Here is a 20,767-nt window from a genome sequence, read left to right as displayed (position 1 = left end):
AGCAGGCCCGACGGAGACAGAGCGTCCAACTCCGCCTTCGATGCGGACGTGGTTGTGCCAAGTCCCAGATTGATAGTGTGCTACCTCACCTGCAACATGAGGGTCCGCCCATCAGGGAGGAGTTTGCAAGAGCGCGGATTATATCCCTATTCTGATGGGTAACAGAGAAAATAAACTCCATAATTACAGGGTGCAATGTGACTGTGTGAGTGGGCACACATAAAATTCACAACTAATAATAATATGACCGCAGCAGCAGAATAAGTCCTCTAGGATTGCAGCCGCAGCAGTACACACCACGAGTAAAACATTACCACCCGCAACATTTCCCTTCAAGACAAAATTGGTACATACATTTTTCATGTACACTTTAAAGCATAAAAAAATGTAATACAATTCCTATCACTAAGTTGTCCTTACATGACCACTGTTTGAGTGAGTCCTTCCTTTGCTGTCTCCCTTGGTGTCAGTGCGTTGTGTTCTCTATGCAGAGTGTGTGTGTGTCCACTCACCAGACAGTCGAGCTGGGCCATGGCACTCTTGCTGCCAGGCTGGCTGATGTCCCACACCTTGACACACCCCTTGCCGCCGGTGTAGACGTGGCGTGTGGAGGTGCTGATGGTAACGGCACACACCACCTCTCCATGGTTCAGAGTGTGGATCTGCCGGGCGTGCCGCGGAATGCCCGGACCCAGCAGGGCGTCCGGAGGGAAAGGCACCGGCTGCATCTGTCCATCCGCACTTACATGGAAAGAGTAGGCACTGGTGAGAGAGAGAGAGAGGAGGTAAACAGAGGGAGGAGAAGAACAAAAACATTACTGTATACACTACCGGGCAAAAATTCTAGAACACCTACTCATTCAAGGGTTTTTCTTTATTTTTACAATTTTCTACGTTGTAGAATAATAGTGAAGACATCAAAACTATGAAATAACACATATGGAATCTTGTAGTAAACAATTGTTTTTTAAGAAAATCAAATGTATATTTTAATTTGTCGAATTTCCTTCCTTCTTAATGCGTTTGAGCCAATCAGTTGTGTTGTGACAAGGTAGGGGTGGTATACAGAAGATAACCCTATTTGGTAAAATACCAAGTCCATTTTATGGCAAGAACAGCTCAAATAAGTAAAGATAAACGACAGTCCATCATTACTTTAAAGACAATACGGAAAATTTCAAGTGCAGTCGCATAAACCATCAAGCACTATGATGAAACTGGCTCTCATGAGGACCGCCACAGGAATGGAAGACCCAGTGTTACCTCTGCTGCAGAGGATAAGTTCCTTACTTACCAGCCCAAATAAATGCTTCACAGAGTTCAAGTAACAGACATCTCAACATCAACTGTTCAGAGGAGGCCGTGTGAGTCAGGGTTTTGCTGCAAAGAAATTGAAGCAAAAAAATTGCTGCAAAGAAACCACTACTAAAGGACATCAATAAGAAGAAGAGACTTGCTTGGGCCAAGAAACACGAGCAATGGACATTAGACCGGTGGAAATTCATCCTTTGGTCTGGAGTCCAAATAGGAGATTTTTGGTTCCAACCGCCGTGTCTTTGAGACGCGGTGTGGGTGAACGGATGATCTCCGCATGTGTATTTCCCACCGTAAAGCATGGAGGAGGAGGTATGATGGGTGCTTTGCTGGTGACACCGTCTGTGATTTATTTAGAATTCAAGGCACACTTAACCAGCATGGCTACAACAGCATTCTGCACAGATACGCCATCCCATCTGTTTTGGGCTTAGTGGGACTATCATTTGTTTTTCAACAGGACAATGACCCAACACACTGCCAGGCTGTGTAAGGGCTATTTGACCAAGAAGGAGAGTGATGGAGCGCTGCATCAGATGACCTTGCCTCCATAATCCCCCTACCTCAATCAAATTGAGATGGTTTGGGATGAGTCGGACCGCAGAGTGAAGGAAAAGCAGCCAACAAGTGCTCAGCATATGTGGGAACTCCTTCAAGACTGTTGGAAAAGCATCCCAGGTGAAGCTGGTTGAGAGAATGCCAAGTGTGTGCAAAGCTGTCATCAAGGCAAATATATTCTGTTTAACCCTTTTTTGGTTACTACATGATTACATGTGTTATTTTATAGTTCTGATGTCTTCACTATTATTCTACAATGTAGAAAATAGTAAAATAAAGAAAAACCCTTGAATGAGTAGGTGTTCTAAAACTTTTGACCGGTAGTGTATGTTTTATTGTCACATACACAAGATAGGTGCAGTGAAATGTGCTGTTCTGCAGTAGTTAATAAAACATTTTTATAAAGACCAATGCAGTTGTTTTTATTTCAATATCAAATCATTTCTTGGTAACAATTAAGTACCTTACTATGATTGTTTTCAATTAAAATTGTCAAAAAGAAACAAAAATAGCTTCTTAGCAAATAGCAATTTCTCAAGCAAGAATTTTGCTAGGACTGTCTGGGAGTGGTCTGAGTGGGGAGGTGAAATATCTAAACTAGCTGTTGGCAGAGAGGTTTGGAACTCTACTTGGTCTATTAACTCATTTACCGCCTGGTGATGTCACCTGGCAGACCAAAACAGGCAAACATTTCAGTCAGTCAGTCTTTCAAACAGCTCTTACACTAAAAGGGCATCATCTCAATTTGCATAATATTATTCCTAGAGGTTGGACCAAATCACTATTAGTCACAAGCAAGTCTCGAGTCACAAGGTCAGAGTCAAATAGTGTCCCAAGTAGAACGAGTCCAGTCAAGACCAAGTCGTGCATTCTAAGAATAGAGTATAGACAAGTTTTTTTTAAGGCAAGTCTCAAGTCAAGCAAAAATTGTAAAAATGCTTTACATACAACGACTTGTTCAACTACAAATCTGTCTATTTGTTGATGTTACCAGTCAGGCCTTTTCAGTATTTTGTCTAACACATTTTGATATGTAAGAATTAAGTTTAATAACAAATTCCAAATGCAAGCTTCATAAGTAATTGATAAATTTACCATAAGACCAGTAGCTAGGCCTATGCTAGTCATTGTTGATTGACGCTCCATTGCTGGTGAGCTTGAAAAGTAACCAGTTAATATTGTCACCAAACAATATTTGTAGCTAGATATTTATGTCAATCTTTTCTCCCTACAATTTGACGTTTGCGCTGCACCCGATCCTATAGCTGTCCTAAACGTTTTGACCCGCGACCCCCAAAAAGCAGCGGTTCAAAGCTCGCAAAAATATATTTTTTCCTTTCAATTTCACACTCGCGACCCCCAAAACCATCTCACTTTGAGAACTGCGCTACCTACCCTGACATGTGTTGATTAACAGTTAGCTCGTCCAATCAGAGCGCAGAATTTGCGTTTCACTAGAAAATCTGTTTCACTTTCTTTACAAGTCGATGCAGCAGCTACTGTCTCTGGATGCGTGGAGAGTAATCAACAGAAACACCGTGCCACAAAATGAGTGACAAAACTTTACAAAACCTGCCCAGATAATTTCAAGTCATCGGTCTCAAGTCAAAGCAGAGTCTTGAGGCTCTAAGTCAAGTCATTTTATTTGCTATCAAGTCGAGTCTCAAGTCAAATTTGCAATTAGAGTCAGAATAGAGTCCAAGTCATGCAACCGAGTCCACACTGCTGATTATTCCAACCTCAGTGTGACAATATACAGTATATAAAAACACAGGGAAATCAAGTTTGACTGCACTGGGCCTTTAACAAGGCTGAAGCTTGAGGTTAACCTCAAGACAATAAAAGCAACAAACGAGTATGAAGACATAACAGTAAAATTGTGCTGTGGTCAGAGAATAAGAGGGTGTGATGACCGTATAAGAGGCTGTGGTAGCAGAGGCAGAGAGAACAGTAGAGAACAGCACTCACGGTTTCCCTGAGGCAGCGGACTGCAGGCTGGCGGGTAACCCTGGTACCCTCATGTGGGTGTGAGGAGACTCATAGCCCACCTGGAGGACACGGACAGAATGTTAGCTCAGGCATCTGACAGAGCAGTTACAACTCACACTCTCAGAAAGCCTTCTCAAAACCACATAGTAGAAATGTAGAAATGTATGTTTTCCCACAGTGAATAATAAGTCCATACCACAAAGAGATATAACTGGTTTATGAGGTCATATAATTTCATTTTCAATAAAAGCCTACTCAGTGTGCAAGTGCATGTACACAGACACAGTTGAACTCGGAAGTTTACATACACTTCGATTGGAGTCATTAAAACTCGTTTTTCAACCCCTCCACAAATTTCTTGTTTAACAAACTACAGTTTTGACAAGTCGGTTAGGACATCTACTTTGTGCATGACAAGTAATTTTTCCAACAATTGTTTACAGATTATTTCACTGTATCACAATTCCAGTGGGTCAGAAGTTTACATACACTAAGTTGACTGTGCCTTTAAACAGCTTGGACAATTCCAGAAAATGGTGTCATGGCTATAGAAGCTTCTGACAGGCTAATTGACATCATTTGAGTCAATTGGAGGTGTACCTGTGGATGCATTTCAAGGCCTACCGTCAAACTCAGTGCCTCTTTGCTTGACATCATGAGGGAAAATCAAAAGAAATCAGCTAAGACCACAGAAAATAAAAATTGTAGACTTCCACAAGTCTGGTTCATCCTTGGGATCAATTTCCAAACACCTGAAAGTACCACGTGCATCTGTACAAACAATAGTACGCAAGTATAAACACCATGGGACCACGCAGCCGTCATATCGCTCAGGAAGGAGATGCGTAGTGTCTCCTAGAGATGAACGTACTTTGGTGCGAAAAGTGCAAATCAATCCCAGAACAACAGCAAAGGACCTTGTGAAGATGCTGGAGGAAACGGGTACAAAAGTATCTATATCCACAGTAAAATGAGTCCTATATCGACATAACCTAAAAGGCCGCTCAGTAAGGAAGAAGCCACTGCTCCAAAACTGCCATAAAAAAGCCAGACTACGGTTTGCAACTGCACATGGGGACAAAGATCGTACTTTTTGAATAAATGTCCTCTGGTCTGATGAAACAAAAATAGAACCCTTTGGCCATAATGACCATCGTTATGTTTGGAGGAAAAAGGGGGAGGCTTGCAAGCCGAAGAATACCATCCCAACCGTGAAGCACGGGGGTGGCAGCATCATGTTGTGGGGGTGCTTTGCTGCAAGAGGGACTGGTGCACTTCACAAAATAGATGGCATCATGAGGTAGGAAAATTACGTGGATATATTGAAGCATTATCTCAAGACATCAGTCAGGAAGTTAAAGCTTGGTCACAAATGGGTCTTCCAAATGGACAATGACCTCAAGCATACTTCCAAAGTTGTGGCAAAATGGCTTAAGGACAACAAAGTCAAGGTATTGGAGTGGCCATTACAAAGCCCTGACCTCAATCCTATAGAAATTTGTGGGCAGAACTGAAGTGTGTGCGAGCAAGGAGGCCTACAAACCTGACTCAGTTACACCAGCTCTGTCAGGAGGAATGGGCCAAAATTCACCCAATGTATTTTGGGAAGCTTGTGGAAGGCTACCCGAAACATTTGACCCAAGTTAAACAATTTAAAGGCAATACTACCAAATACTAATTGAGTGTATGTAAACGTCTGACCCACTGGGAATGTGATGAAAGAAATATAGGCTGAAATAAATCATTCTCTCTACTATTATTCTGACGTTTCACATTCTTAAAATAAAGTGCTGATCCTAACTGACCTAAGACAGGGAATTTTTACTAAGATTAAATGTCAGGAATGGCGAAAAACTGAGTTTAAATGTACTTGGCTAAGGTGTATGTAAACCTCCCGACTTCAACTGTTTATATATATATATTCCGTTTCCCTCTCGCTCTCTTTCCGTTTACCTTCCCTCCCTCACTACCCCATCCCTCTCTCACCACTGGTGATCGTCCATATCCGGCGGCAGCGGCTGCAGAGCCGTTCATCTGGGGGGAGACCAGGTGGAGCCCCGCCCCATAGGCTGCCGCTGCCCCCACCAGCTCCCCGTTCACCCCTGGAGGGGGCAGGCTAAACGCCCCGGGGGGATACGCTCCCTGCACCGCCAGAGGGTTCCTCAGACCCAGAGCTGATGGGGAGAGGAGAAAAGGGGAGAGAGGAGATAAGATTAAGAATCGGGGTCCTCCCGAGTGGTGCAGCGGTCTAAGGCACTGCATCGCAGTGCTAGAGGCGTCACTACAGACCCCCGTTCGATCCCGGCCTCTATCACAACCGGCTGTGATTGGGAGTCCCATTGGGCAGCACTCAATTGGTCCAGCGCCGTCCGGGTTAGGGGAGGGTTTGGCCGGGGGGGCTTCACTTGGTTCATCGCACTCTAGCGGCTCCTTGTGGCGGGCCGGGCGCCTGGAGGCGGACCTTGGCCGTCAGTTGAACGGTGTTTCCTCCGACACATTGGTGCGGCTGGCTTCCGGGTTAAGCTGGCGGGTGTTAAAGAGCGCGGCATGTTTCGGAGGACGCATGACTCGACCTTCGCCTCTCCCGAGCCCGTTGGGGAGTTGCAGCGATGAGACGAGACTAACTACCAATTGGAAAGAAAAGTAATTTAATCTTTTTTTTTTTTACTAAAAGCTAGAATCCAACAGAGACCAGTAGCTGGTGTTTACCTTAAAACTATGAACACAGAGATGGAGGAGACACAAAGAGAAGTTTGTATTGCTTTGTTCCAATAATCAACAACAAAAAAGTGTCAGCTCAGTTGGTAGAGCATGGCGTTGCAACGCCAGGTTTGTGGGTACGATTCCCACAAATGAAAATGTATGCACTCACCACTGTAAGTCAGTCTGGATAAGAGCCTCTGCTAAATGACTAAAATGTAAATCTATATTACTTCAGGTTGAATTGATCCAGTTGCATTTTTCTATCCTCATTCTATTACCTATCTTGGGTGTATTAATTTTCTTGGGAAAGGACATGTTAGATAAGTTAACAGTTAACACTGTTAGATAAGACAGAGACCCTGTGTAAACAGCCAGCCTGGGAGCCAGCTCTGATCCTCTATGCAGGGTTCCACATCAAACAGGTTCAAACGCATAGCTCTCTGCCACAGCAGCGAGATCATCACAAGAGCACTACTGCACTCTGCTGGCTGGTCTGCCACACAGCAGTGGGGAGCCACTTGACTACTGAATGGGAGCTGCTGGGAGGGGAGATTGATGCATTGCAATAGACTGACACAGCATACTTATGAAAGTGTCAGAGTCAGTCACCTCTCCTAAACTCTCAGCTGAAAATCCACACAACTGCACATCTCTCACAAACACATCAGGTAACCCATGTCAAGGGCATTTTGTTTGGCTCAGCTGGTTGGAACGTGGCTTACCATTTTGATTCAAGCATGGACTCAAATACTGAATGCAGATGGAAACTGTAGGCTGCTTCAGACAAAATCTGATAATCAATGATCAAGGCTGATATTAAAAAACCTAGTGAAAACTTCAGTACACATGTGATCCATGATGTTCTTGGTTTTACCCAGAGGGTCAACGCCAGGTTTGCCAGGGACGGGCCGGAACTGTGGGGGTGCACTGGGGCCGGGGGTGGAGGAGTCCTGGGAACCATGGGGGGTGCCTGGCTTCATACCTGGGGTACTGGACTTCTCCCTCTGAGACAGAGAGACAGAGACAGAGACAGAGAGAGAGACAGAGACAGAGAGAGAGACAGAGACAGAGACAGAGAGACAGAGACAGAGAGACAGAGAGAGAGACAGAGAGACAGAGAGACAGACAGAGACAGAGAGACAGACAGAGACAGACAGAGACAGACAGAGACAAGACAGAACAGACAGAGACAGACAGAACAGAGAGAGAGAGACAGACGAGAGAGAGAACGAGCAGACAAGAGAGAGAGCAGACTAGTGAGAGAAGAAAGAGAGAGAAAGGACAGAGAGAGAGCACGACAGAGACAGAGACAAGACAGAGATAGACAGACAAGAGAGACAAGAGACAAAGACAGAGGACAAGAAGAAAGAGAGACAGACAGACAGAGACAGACAGAGAGAGGACGACAGAGAGAGACAGGACAGAGACAGACAGAGACAGACAGAGAGACAAGAGAGACAGACAGAGGACAGACAGAGACAGACAGAGACAGACAACAGAAAGACAGACAGAGGAACAGAGAGACAGAGAGATGGGAGAGGTGGAGGGAAGGAGAGAGCGAGATGGGAGAGGAGGAGTAAATATTGAACAGTGTGAAGAGAACGAGAGGTGTGAGAAGAGATCGTGGGACTGAATGTGAATTTGCCTTTCCATCACACCACAGTTATCAGATATACACTAGTGCTAATTGCTGTGGAGTTACATGAACGACACCCAACATGGAAAACCGATTTGGAATGGAATATTTAACAGATGCTTCTGTATCATGCGTTCTTGGTATCAAATATATCATGCTGTAGAGAGGTCAGTAAAATGCAGTAATTCACTAAGCTCAGTAAGGCTAGGTCACCATGGATGTGAGCGTCCTTAGACACAAGAAGTGAGGCTGAATGGAAGGACCATCACTGGAACTAAGTGTTTGGGCTGAGCATGCCTCACTCATACATACAAGCACTCATCTTACCCCGGGCATAACTGTTATGAAGCTGTGCGTTTGTCTCACAATAAGGCATGTAATGGACTGATGCTGAGCATACCGTGGCTCCCGGTCCTTGCTGCGAGGGAGGCTTGGCTGCTGGAGGAGGCCAGGACGCAGGGCTGGCCTGGGAGGGCGTCTTTACGAGACGGGGCAACTTGTCTAGGCCGTTTTCTCTGGATGAGTAGGAGTGGACACTGCGGGACGAGGGTCCTGGGGGGGGGTGCTGTTTTAATGTATCTATCTCTTTTTTCTCCTACATAATCTGCCATTCATTTTAACATAAAGAGAATGGCCTGAGTTAGACCGTTATGATTGTCATCTTATAACGGTATCTGTATATCTCGCACTAGTTTCTCGAACATAAGCTAAACTCTCACCCACACTGAAACAATTAACTTTCAATACATACTCTCAACGAGTAAATGTTAATACGAACACTTCCAGATCCATTCACTTCAGCAGAACAGCAGATGTTACATCAGACAACTTAGTTACTAGTCGGCGATAAAACTTACCTACACTACATACACACATTCGTATCATCACTGCTTCGTACTTTATGCTATCTTAATCTCTCCTTAGTTATCGAGATCAGCGTGGAATTGAAATGCTCGTGCGAGAAAATTTCCAGGCAAGTTATGGCAATTTACACATTCTCCGTTCATACAGTATGAAAATATTTACTGGACAACAACAAAGCGATTCGCTTCATTTAGAGTGAGTCTCGCACACCACTTCCCAAATCTGAGAGAAACGACCCTTTAGACGCAAGGATAAAAAGCGATTGTACGCCAAAACAGAGAGCGGTCGGGAGCGGAGGAGAACGTACTGCAATTCGCACACACCGCAGTAGCGCTTTGTTGTCTGACAGGCAGCACAAGCGCGACACTGTCCAATATCCTCCAAGAGCTACCCTCCTTTTCCTCATATGACAAACCACTATCCGAAGTGTCACCTCCACCAATCATCGTAACCATCGAGCACTTCTCTGTTTTAAGCACTCGATTTTTTGTGTGGGTCAGACTAAATATCTGCATATTTTCCGCTGCTATCAATATAAGCTTGCTTCGAAGTGTCGAATGCCAGAATGTAAAGTGGGTTACAGTGTGTCTTAGGATCGCGCGGCATCTCTGATATGGTTCTTCACACTATCTGATAATATCACATGGTCAGTAGCAAATACCACGGTGTTTTCAAAAAACCAAAGCCTTAAGTTTTTGGAAACTTTAGTGGATACTGGCTCGACTCACTGCCCTCCTTTTGTCTCGATATGCGAGTTAAAGAGGCTTGAAGAGTGCAGTGGATGAGAAGCGAGTAGGACGCGTCGTGGGGACACTCGTCTACACAAAACTTGTTGCTGCCTTATGTACTACCTATCATGCCATCTTGGTGAGCTGCCTGTCGCTTGACCTGCACTCAATCGTTGAACCACTCCGATGACTAGCCTAGCTCACAGTAGCGAGGGTGCCTTGCGCTTTTTTGAGGCGTCCTTTTAGCCACATTTAATTCCGTGCATCTTGGATTCCCATTTTGCTATCTGGCAACACACTCGCCTACCATATTCATCCTAATCAAAATATTTCAGCACTTATTCCCTTGAAAACACAATGCCAGGGTCTTAAGCAATAAACACAAAACCGTAGTGGCAGAATATGAGCAGAATATGCAGTAATGTGGTGTGACCTCAGACACGTAAATAGTATTTCACCTCCTTAGCTCCACCTCTTGTTCTAACCAGTGTTCGTTTCACCTCAGCGTATGGGCAGCAATGCAGACGTATCTACCAAGGTCCATTACCATCTTCAAAGAATAAGCAGGGCAATGCAGAGACGTATCTAACAAGGATCCCATTAAGGTGTGCTGCAGAATGCGGAATCGGAGACGGTGAGTCTAACAAGGACGATCCATTACACATCTGGGCAAGATATCAGCATGCGAGAGTACGATATCTAAAGTGCACTCCAATTAACACCTCTCAAGATTGGCCAGTGGCAGAAAACATATCTCCATTATTTCTGGATTGCAGGGAGTGTGTGTTCAAATGGCACGCCTATCGCGTTAAAGGCTGCACCTATTCTGGACCAGGCCCTGGGGTCCGAAGTATCAACGTTATGTAACTGCTTGAAGAAACGTAGTAGAGCTGGTTAGGGGATTCACATTCAAGGTTCATGAAATTTAGGGGACAGTGTCCTGCAACATTGTGGTCTGACAGCAGGACTTGGCTTTGAAACAAATAAAAGTTCTTGCAAGGGACCTTTACTACTGTCCTCACCTTCTCTTTTACATGCAGTCTGCACAATCCTAGGACTGGCACTTCGCGGTCCATGCGACAATGAGCCTGACAGATTAGGTTAGAGCGCCAGCACACTATCAGATTTCAATAATAGCTATGAGTTGCTTATCTCAGAGTGATTTTCTGCTCCCAGTCTTCCTTTTTTGAGTATCAGAGACAGCGGCTGATGCTTGCAGGGGATTAGTCCCGTCTACATGAGCTGATGTTGCTTCTCTCCTCTTGCGTCTGCTGATCTCCTGGATCCTTGAGCCCGAACCCCCGCATACGGTTGGCACTGCAGCCGGGCCTCCACTGTGGCCTGGGGTGGTTGGGGACAGAGAAGGGCAGGATGGAGAGGCAGGAGGCGGTGCGCGTCTGGGGGCAGAGATTGGCTTTTGATCTGATCCCCGGGGTCTTGCGTTTTTGTTGTGTTAGGCGCTCGACACTCCCTGCTGGCGGGTTCTCAAGCAAACTTCTTCTAATGGGTCATTTTCCCCGCGGGCAGTGAAACGGTACGTTAAACGTTCCCACGGCCTTGCGGGTCTCCTTGACGGTCTCTTCTCGTCTGATGATTTGATGCGGCGCGCCGCTTTCCTGTTCGGACTTTGTGTCTGCGCAAGATACCTAGGCCGTGCGAGATTCAGCAGTGACCGGCCTATCCATATGTATGACGCGCAGCGACGATCCTTCAGGGCCTTCATTGTGGTTGTGCGCTACTTTGCAATAAAAAGGCTTGCCATGAGGCCCCTTGAGTTGAGTCTGTAAAGAGCGCAAGTTCGTGTGTTACTTTTAAATCACGCCGCATCAAGGGACTTGATCATATCTTACAAACGTTGTTTTTTACTCACAACGATTTACGATGGCTGAAGCGATTGTCATTGCAAGCAGCGTAGTGTTCGAGAGTTCAAGTTAACATGAGCGAGTGCACTGCAGTAGGAGCCCCATGACTGGACATCATCTCTTGACAGTGGCATATGGCCGAGTGTCCCTGGTGTGGTCTTCGCCCCCTCCCTCCTTTCTGTGAGAAGCAGGGGATATGCACACAAGGGTTTGGTAGGGGGGATTGTTAGAATATACCCAAAGGCTCCACGTGGGCCCATACCTGGTACTCATTAGTGTAATCGTCTCACTGTTAAATGACACATTGTGGTGCAAACATCGCCTCGGATGCCTCACAGACTGCTGTGTCTGTTGATTGGGTGGATAGAGATGTTTTAGGGTGTGGGTGCTCCTACTTTCTGTGCCTTGTGTGTGCGTCACAGCTATACGCTAGCACTACACATGATTGTGTTCGGGAGATGGCGGCAGGTGGTGCATACATTTGAGGCCGGTTTTGTTATTTTGCTCTTGTTTACGGCGACATCGTGACGTATTTTTTCTGATGGGATTGTATTGTGGATTTAACTTCTGCGAAGGTTCCTAAGCCCTACGTTGGAAATGCTTCTGTGGTTCTTGGTTGTTGAGTGTTATGTATTTACATGATATTTTGAAGAAAAAATGAAATGAAGAAGTAGAGAATGTACTACTGTCTTCTGTCTAAGGGACTCTACTAGAACTCAAGGAGCACTGCTTCCCGCATAATGAGCTTATTTTTGTTACTCTCAGTATAGTCAACACTGTTTTAAATATGCTCTGACATAGGAGAATACTATAAATCAAGTTGGATAGCATTACGTATAATAGTGCGCTTTAGAATTGTACAATAGTGCTCAAATAAACAATATGCCGGTAGAGGAGTTCTAGCCTATGATATAAGACATTTCCGGGCTAGTGAATAATGAAACATCTCTACCAATCATCTCGAAAGGTATGTGATATCAATAACTACTACTTTTGTAAAGACCTTATAATATACCATACAGTGTGTGTAGTTAGTTAAGATATGACCGTCGTGTGACTTTCTAGCTCATGGGAGGACTCTCGTGTCAACAAACTTTGCGCTGTGTTGTGTGATACTATTTACTTGTTCTCCGCTAGCGCATTCCTATATCCATGTACTTCCAGTCTGGCCTGTTATAATGTACTCAGTACTTCTTTCTATAGTAATGACTTACAATACTCTCCTTTATTAGGGTGTCACTCAGTTACTCTGCCTGTCTCACCTTTTCTCTAGTATTCTCTGCCTTCTATTTATAACAGAGTCTTCTGGTGTGCCCGAGCTGTGGAGAGCGTGTGGGGAGGGTCTGGATGAGGTGAGGCGGCAGAGGTCTTTACTACAGGTACTATGTACTCGCAGTACTCTCCTGTAGTTAATGATTATCCAGATACGCTCTTATAGTATAATGTACGGTCAGTACTCTCTCCGCATTATTATAACTAATGTACCCAGGGACTTCTTACTATATAATGTACAATCCATATCTCTCATATGTATAATGGTACAGTGTGCTCTCCTTTATATGATACTCCAGTACTCTCCTATATATGTAAAATCCAAGATACTTTCTATAGTAATGTACTCCAGATACTTCTGGCCGCTAGTATAATGTGTACTCTCAGTACTTCCTTAAATATGTACTCACGTACTCTCCTATATAATTCTAGTCAACTGCTCGGGTCATTTGATGATGTTATCCGAGCTCTCTCTCTCTCTCTCTCTCTCGTATTCTCTTCTCGGATGTGACTTCCCTATAATAATGATACTCCAGTACTCTCCACTATAATATGTACTCTCTCTTTAGTTCAGTGTACTCGCAGTACTTCTGCTTTATAATGTGCTCATATATTCTGTCCTGAGAGTGTTGATTGCTATGATTAATGTTCCGTTAATATATGTCAATTTTACGTTTCTGTAGTGGACCCAGGAGAGTGAGTTGGATTTGCCTTCGGATTCGCTCAATAAACTTAACACACAAATACCATACTCAATGGACTGCCTTACGCTGTATAACACTAACTCCTAAGTAATCATTTGTATCTAATTTGTGTACTATCTTTACGACATAGCTAAGTTCCTAACGTACCATAATCTACTACGCATTTATATTGCTCTATTATTCGTTACACGCTCTCCTGTTATATGTGTCATGCCTACAATGGATAATGGTTATATCTAATAATAAGGATAGTGTGTTTCTGCTCTTTCGGCATGATCTGGGTTTCTTTTCGCATCTTATTGGGCCCTGCTTTCTTCGAGGGAGTATGAGAACATCTATGGATGATCATCTGGCGCTGTGTGCGATCGTTCGATCCTGACGCGCTGGTCATTCAACTTTTTGTACTGTTACACAAGTAGTGGAGTACTCACTAGTGATTGTATTGTAGATATTTTTGAATTGTGATTTTCCGACTTCATGCTCCAATTCTTAACGAGAATCTTCTCAATAACACTATTAATGTCTCGATTCTATGGCGTAATGAAGTAGCGGATTCATTGATTTAGTGTTGAGACGATGATTTATCTATCGGCTTTGTTCAGTGAAAGTACGAGGTGTTGTCAATGTAGAATCTATAGAGTTGATATTTGAACACAAGAAGACTAATAATCGTGGTTTCTATTTCTATACGTGGTCCATGTATAGTGTATTGTATATTTTGTGTGCGATGCTCCTCAACATAGTGCTAAGGTTCATCTATATCTCGTCATGATCTTTAGCGAAGTCAATAGCAAGGTGTGCCTGCCTATTGTTTTGAGAACTGTAGCAAAAAATTACACTCTATTATGAGTTATTGTAAATATCATTTTACAATAAGTAAGGAAGAAGCGAACAAAATAGTAATTGAATTTGCAAATAAACGCCACCCTTGTGTTTCTCTGTTCTCATTAGAGGGAGAGTTTACTGTGTGCAGTGATTTCTAATATATCTCAGCTCAACAGGCTTGCAGATAGCTATTGCGTGCTGGCGCTTAGTGTATTCACCCAAGGATGAGTTGAGTGTCCTTACCCTGTATGGCTTAGCGCTCTATGTGTATAAATGGAGTGTGGACTTGCAGGGATGCTTAGAAAATTACGACAACGTTAGTGTTTGTTCAGGTTCGCGAGGTTCATCAGGCACAGTTTGAGGGTTTAGGGGAAATTAGTCAGGTCTCAGGGTTACGAATTCACGTCAGTTAGCGCGCTTCAGACAGTTGGTCCAGTTAGGAGGTTAGGAAGTAATGGCAGTGTGATAAGGTATAGGAAGTAAGTGGACATTTAGGCAGACTTTAGGGACGTACGGCATATAGGCTTATGGTTGAGAAAGTAGCAGCTAGGGATATCGGAATAGGCAGTTGGGTTAGAGGAACAAATTAGGTGCACTCTAGGTCGGAGAACTTTTCATGCAACTGTAGGCACTTTTTAGCGGCTTAGAAAAGTAGGACAGTTTTAGGTTTAGCGCAAACGTTCGGGCAGTTAGGTTTAGAATTAAGATCATTAGGAGTTAGAACTTATCGGGATCAGTTAGGTAGCTACCGCATCTGACATGGCGATTGTTCAGTTTAGTCACGTTTAGGAACATAGACAACTTTAGGTGCAGGGGTATGCGAAAGTACGAGCAGTGCGGTTATGGAAATTCTGAGCCTTAGTTCAGGGGTTTCAGATGAAAATATAGTTCAGTTAGGTTAGGATAGTAAGGCAGTAGGCGTTAAGGGTTAGGAAGTAGGCAGCTAGGGTTGGAATTAGGCATTAGGGTTAGGAAATTGGCAGGTGTAGGGTTAGGAATTAGGCAGTAGGCAGTTAAGGGTTAGGAAAGTAAGGCAGTTGAGGGGTTAGGAAAGTAGCAGTTTAGGGATTTAGGAAATTAAGGTCAGTTGTAGGGTTAGGAAATAGCAGTTATGGCGTTAGGGAACTTAGTCAGGTTAGGGGTTAGGAAGTGGGACGTAGGCAGTTAGGGTTAGGAAAGTAGGGCAGTTTAGGGTGTAGGGAGCTTAGTGCAGTTATGGGTAGGAAATTAAGGGCAGTAGGCAGTGTAGTTAAGCGAAAGTAGGCAGTTAGGGTTAGGGAGGAAGTAGCAGTTTAGTGGTTAGGAAATTGGCAGTTAGGGTTAGGGAAATTAGACTGCGGTTAGTGGTTAGGCATTGAGGCAGTCTAGGGTTAGGAATTTAGGCAGTTACGGGTTAGGAATTAGGCAGTATTAAGAGATATAGAAATACGGCGGTTGGGTAGAATTCAGGCGGCTTAGTGAGGAAATTAAGCAGGGTTTGGGTTCGAGTTAGGTTAGGGTTATTACTCTACGGTTAAGGTCAGGAAACATTCATCCTGAGCCGCCTCATGTTGTCATGTTGACGTTCGGCGTGGGTTTAGTGCTTGAAGGACGGGAACCTCTGTCCGGGCTTGGGATACCAGAGACCACCTGCAGTCCTATCTGCTTTGGTGATGTTCTGCACAGATCGTCATGGATTGATGTTCGGACTTCGAGCTTGATCTCTCCCGTCTCGCGCACGTTGGATGTCGGAAGCATGTTGTTTCGGGTTCAGCTTGCATAATGGATACTCAGATGAGTGTTTGGTGGATTCGCATTCGGTATCTGTTCCTGAATAGAAAAAAACAAAAGGAAGGAGCAAACCAACACATTATGATTTACTTAAGATGCATAGAGCGCCGGACGGGAAACATGGAACGGTTTCTGGACACGCTTTCACAATTTTTTGCATTCAGGGTGTTATCTCCAACAACAACAAGCATTCAATGTACGGTGTTTTCCCCGGGGTGTGGATGATTCCACAGTTGTTTACCAGGAGGTGTAATGAGTTCACACAGTGCTTTACCAGGGTGTATGATTCAACAGAATGTGTTAACCAGGGGGTGTAATGTCACACAGTGATTTACTAGGGGCGTAATGATTCACACGGTGTGTTACGAGGGGTGTAGATGATTTTTCAGTGGTCTACCAGGGGTGTAATGATCACCACAGTGTTACTAGGGGTGTAATAGATTCACGCCAGTGGTGTTACCAGGGCTGTTATGATTCCACTTTACTAGGGGAAATGTTAATGTTCGTCGACACAGTGTTTTACAGGGGTGTAATGATTACCACAGTGTTTACAGGGTGTAATGATTTCACACAGTGTTTTTACTAGGGGTTGTATTGATCTCACACAGTGCTCTCTACCAGGGGTTTAATGATGTGACACCAGTGTTTACTAGGGGATGTAATGATTCCCTACACAAGTGTTATAGGTGTAATTGATTCACACAGTGGTTTACCAGGGGTCTGTTTATTGGATTCACCACTGTAGTTTACTAGGGGCATTGTAATGTTCACCACAGTGTTACAGGGGTGTAATGATTCCACACAGTGGTTACCAGGGGCTGTAATGATACAACCAGTGTTTACCAGTGGTCTGATAATGGTTTCACACAGTGTGTATAGGATCGACCGGACCTTCGAATGGCCAGTGAAGGCATTACTACCCTAGGACAGGGTCCTAAACCTTTTCACTCAGGCCCCCTTTTCTCAGCATGGGGCGGCATTTTTGACTACTCAATTGCACACGAGTACCCATTAGATGACCACTGTTTTATATGTAAGTTTGCTAATGTTTACAATAAAAGCGAGAAATACTTTCTAGACGAAGTATTCCAGACCTTTTGCTCTTGAGACGGTCGAATTGAGCTCAGGTGCATCGCTGTTTCAATTGATCATCCCTTGAAGATGTTTCTAACAAAGTTTGATTGGAGTCACTTTGGTCCAAAATTTTAATTGATTGGACCCATGATTGGAAAAGGGAACACCTGTCTAGTGTCCCGCAGTTGACCGGTGGAATGTCCAGAGAAAAGTTTACCAGAACGCTTCTCCCATCTCAAAGGTGGATCTTATTGTCACTCGGTTTAATTCAGATGCTCTCAGGAAATTATCAGAGTGATTTAGGGTATTTGAACTGAAATGCAGACAGGCCAACTCACCTCATCCACCACCAAATTATCATCACTCTTATCCGCATCGCTGCCCTGCAATCAAAATGTGGGATATTAGTTAAAAATGTGCACGCACGCACACACACACACCTAATTACTGAATTAAAGTGACAAACACACACATATTGCTAAATCAACTTTTCAGCGATGCAGCATACTAACATAGTCCGTCATGAACTCCTTCTCATCTGCCCTCCTCTTCTTCCCGTTGCTGAGGTAGTCTGCTGAACGGCCCTTATCCCCGTTGGACATAGAGCTCTGAGGGAAGGAGGAGGAAGAGAAGGTGTGAGGCGAGAGGAACTGTATAAACCATGTCAACTTCATAACCACCCCGGCTAAATGTGATGGGAAAAATCACACAGCATCGACTGGGGCTCAGTGTCTGTGAGGGAGATTGAGGATCGAGGTGAAGTGTAATATGGTGAAGTGTACTATATTGCAGTGTACTTGGGTGTAGGGAACTTGGGTGTAGCGTTCTCACCGGTCCAGCTTCACGGTCTACGTCCATGATGGGCAGCATCGCCCCGCGTCCCCGCAGCCAGCCAAAACAGAGCAAACACAATACAACATGACTATCACCATTCTCACACATGGTCTTTTCTTTAGCATATCACTATCAATTTCACACATTATTAGCCCAACCCAATCATCTCCAACTATCTAGCCAAGCCCCAGCCTAGACCAAACCCTACACATCTCATTCTTTTTCAGTCTAATCCATCCCTAGCAGTCCCGTCCTTCTCCATCCTGCTCCCCTTCCTGTCCCCGTCCTAGCCCATACCTCTGTGGTGCTCTGCGGCGGCTGCAGCAGCGGCAGCCTCCAGGTGGGCCCTCTCGTGGCCCTCCTTGGCAGCCAGCTGGGCCCCCAGGGCCCCAGACAGAGCCAAGAGTCCGGACCCTCCGCCCAGCGCCAGGCCAGGGTGAGGGAGGCCCCCAGGATGGGGCCCCATTTGCATACTGTGCAGACCCTGCAAACCCTGTGCCACATGCTGGGAGAGGTGCTGCGCCTGCAGCTGTTGCTGAAAGGAGGAGAGAGAAGGAGAGAGAGAAGACAATGCAGGGTTAGAGGTGGGCTGGATGGGGGCTGTACAGGGGCTGAAGGGGGAGAGGTATACAGAAAGAGGTCTGTCTCCAGTGATGCAGGAGCCCATGCATGGTGCCATCCAAGATGGAGGCAGAGTGGAGGGAAGGAGAGTCTCCCTAGGAGAGAGAAGACTGCCACAAAATCAATCAATGGAGTGCATGATTGTTAAAAAGATGTGACGTGAAAAAAGCCAAGAAAATCATAATCTCTCAAATAATTGTATTTCTTCATATAACACTAAAATATTTTTCTCAGACTAAAAATCTATGCAATGTGCAATTTGAAAGTCGTCTGGTTTGGTGAGGCCATTGAGTTGTCTCTTGGCACACAGCAGTAGCATTGTGCAGACACACACAAACAGTGTCATCTTTCATCCCTCTCTCTTCTCCCTCTCCATTTCCTAACACTCATCTCAGCCTGTTCCAGTCAGACCTGCACTAAGTGACCAATTTGTCTGTGTCTGTGTGTGCGTGTGTGTGAACCTGTGGGCATGCTGGGAGGAGGGGGAATTGGCTACCCACAGAAAGCACAAACAAAATAACCGAAATAAAGATGTATGAGAGGATGAGTTAAACACTGTATGAGGTAGAGGAGGGAGTCCACGTACCCCTATCGACGCATTTAACTCCCCCATAGTCACCTGCTTGGCGCGCTCCATGGCCTGGACCACCTGTTGTTGGTGCTGTGGGACAAGCCAAGGTAACAGTGAGATGGGGAGAGGAGAAACTTAAATAAAAGTCTGCATTTTAACTAAATGTAAATACATTCAATAAAAAAAACGTGGTACATAGAGCAAGGGTTGGAACCGGTTCAGGGAACAGAATCGAAAACAACAAAATTATTTTAGGAACAGAACCCAAACCAAAAACAAAATTGATCAATACTGTTCCGGAACAGAACCGTTATTTTAAAAGCATGTGAACCGGTTAACACTAGAACCACCATAGGCCAACATCCACCAACGTTTGATTTTGTAAATAAATTTAAAAAACAGCCCCAAAAGCAAATCTTTGTCTAGCTCCTTCCATGACTTCCTAATGTTTGTATTTTACACTGCTCATTTGTCAGAATTTTGAAATCATAAACAGAAAAAGTATTGAGCCTTTTTACTTGTTTTTTCCCCACACCTATTCTTAACTGTAGGACCTTATAGTACCCAGCCAGGCGCTAATGGGTCCCTCTCTCTCGCCTCACTGAATGAATGAATGACAAATGGATGAATGGGCAATAATTGTGCACCTTACCCCACAATTCATTTTTAAATTAAGCCTAACTGAATGATAAGGAGGGTGAAGAGGTTGATTTAATTTAGAAAGACAATAGTCTAATGAGAAGTTTGTTATGCCTATTTTATCAGCGGCAAATCATTTGACCGCACGCCTTGCGGGTTGATACCTTTCTCTTTTACATTTTACTTCGTAAAAGAAGCTGTTATGGGACTGTTTTATTTACTAAAACTTTATTACTAATAACATGCATTGTAAGGGAAACGAACATGTGCTATGTGTTGCAGTAGGTCTTTAGAATAATGTGAAACATTATTTGCGTCTCTTTCCAGAGATGCAAACGATGCCAGCCCACTGAATGAATGACAAATGGATGGAATGAACGATAATTGTGCAAGTTACTTCACTATCAAATTTAAAATGAGGCCTAACTCAATGATGAGGGTGAAGAGGTTGATTTAATATAGAACAACAATAGTGAAATGATGAGCTAATGTTATGCCTATTTATCAGTGTTTCATTTGAATACTTTGACCACATGGCTTGTAGGTTGATACCTTTCTCTTTAACGTTTTACCTGTTACAGGACTGTTTTATTTACTGTAACTATTACTAATCAAATGTATTGTAAGGGAAACGAAAACATGCTATGTGTTACAGTGGGCCTTTAGAATAACGCAAAACATATCCTTGACTCTATCCAAGTTGATGAGCAGGAAAGAAACAATGACAGCCAGCCTGCACAGCTGGCTGAAGAACTACTAAAATAGTGATTTTGTCAGACAGCATAGGCAACAGCTCTATAGAG

General features: G+C 44.3%; 1 pseudogene; it reads right to left on the bottom strand.

Moving 5' to 3' along the window:
* LOC111971833 (transducin-like enhancer protein 1) overlaps positions 1-20,767 on the bottom strand; it is a 63,589-nt pseudogene that overhangs the window by 12,959 nt on the left and 29,863 nt on the right.

The sequence above is a fragment of the Salvelinus sp. IW2-2015 genome, linkage group LG13 (assembly GCF_002910315.2).
Source record: "Salvelinus sp. IW2-2015 linkage group LG13, ASM291031v2, whole genome shotgun sequence".
NCBI lineage: Eukaryota > Metazoa > Chordata > Actinopteri > Salmoniformes > Salmonidae > Salvelinus > Salvelinus sp. IW2-2015.
The sequence above is the reverse complement of the archived record's forward strand: the minus strand, read 5'-3'. Positions and strand labels throughout refer to the sequence as shown.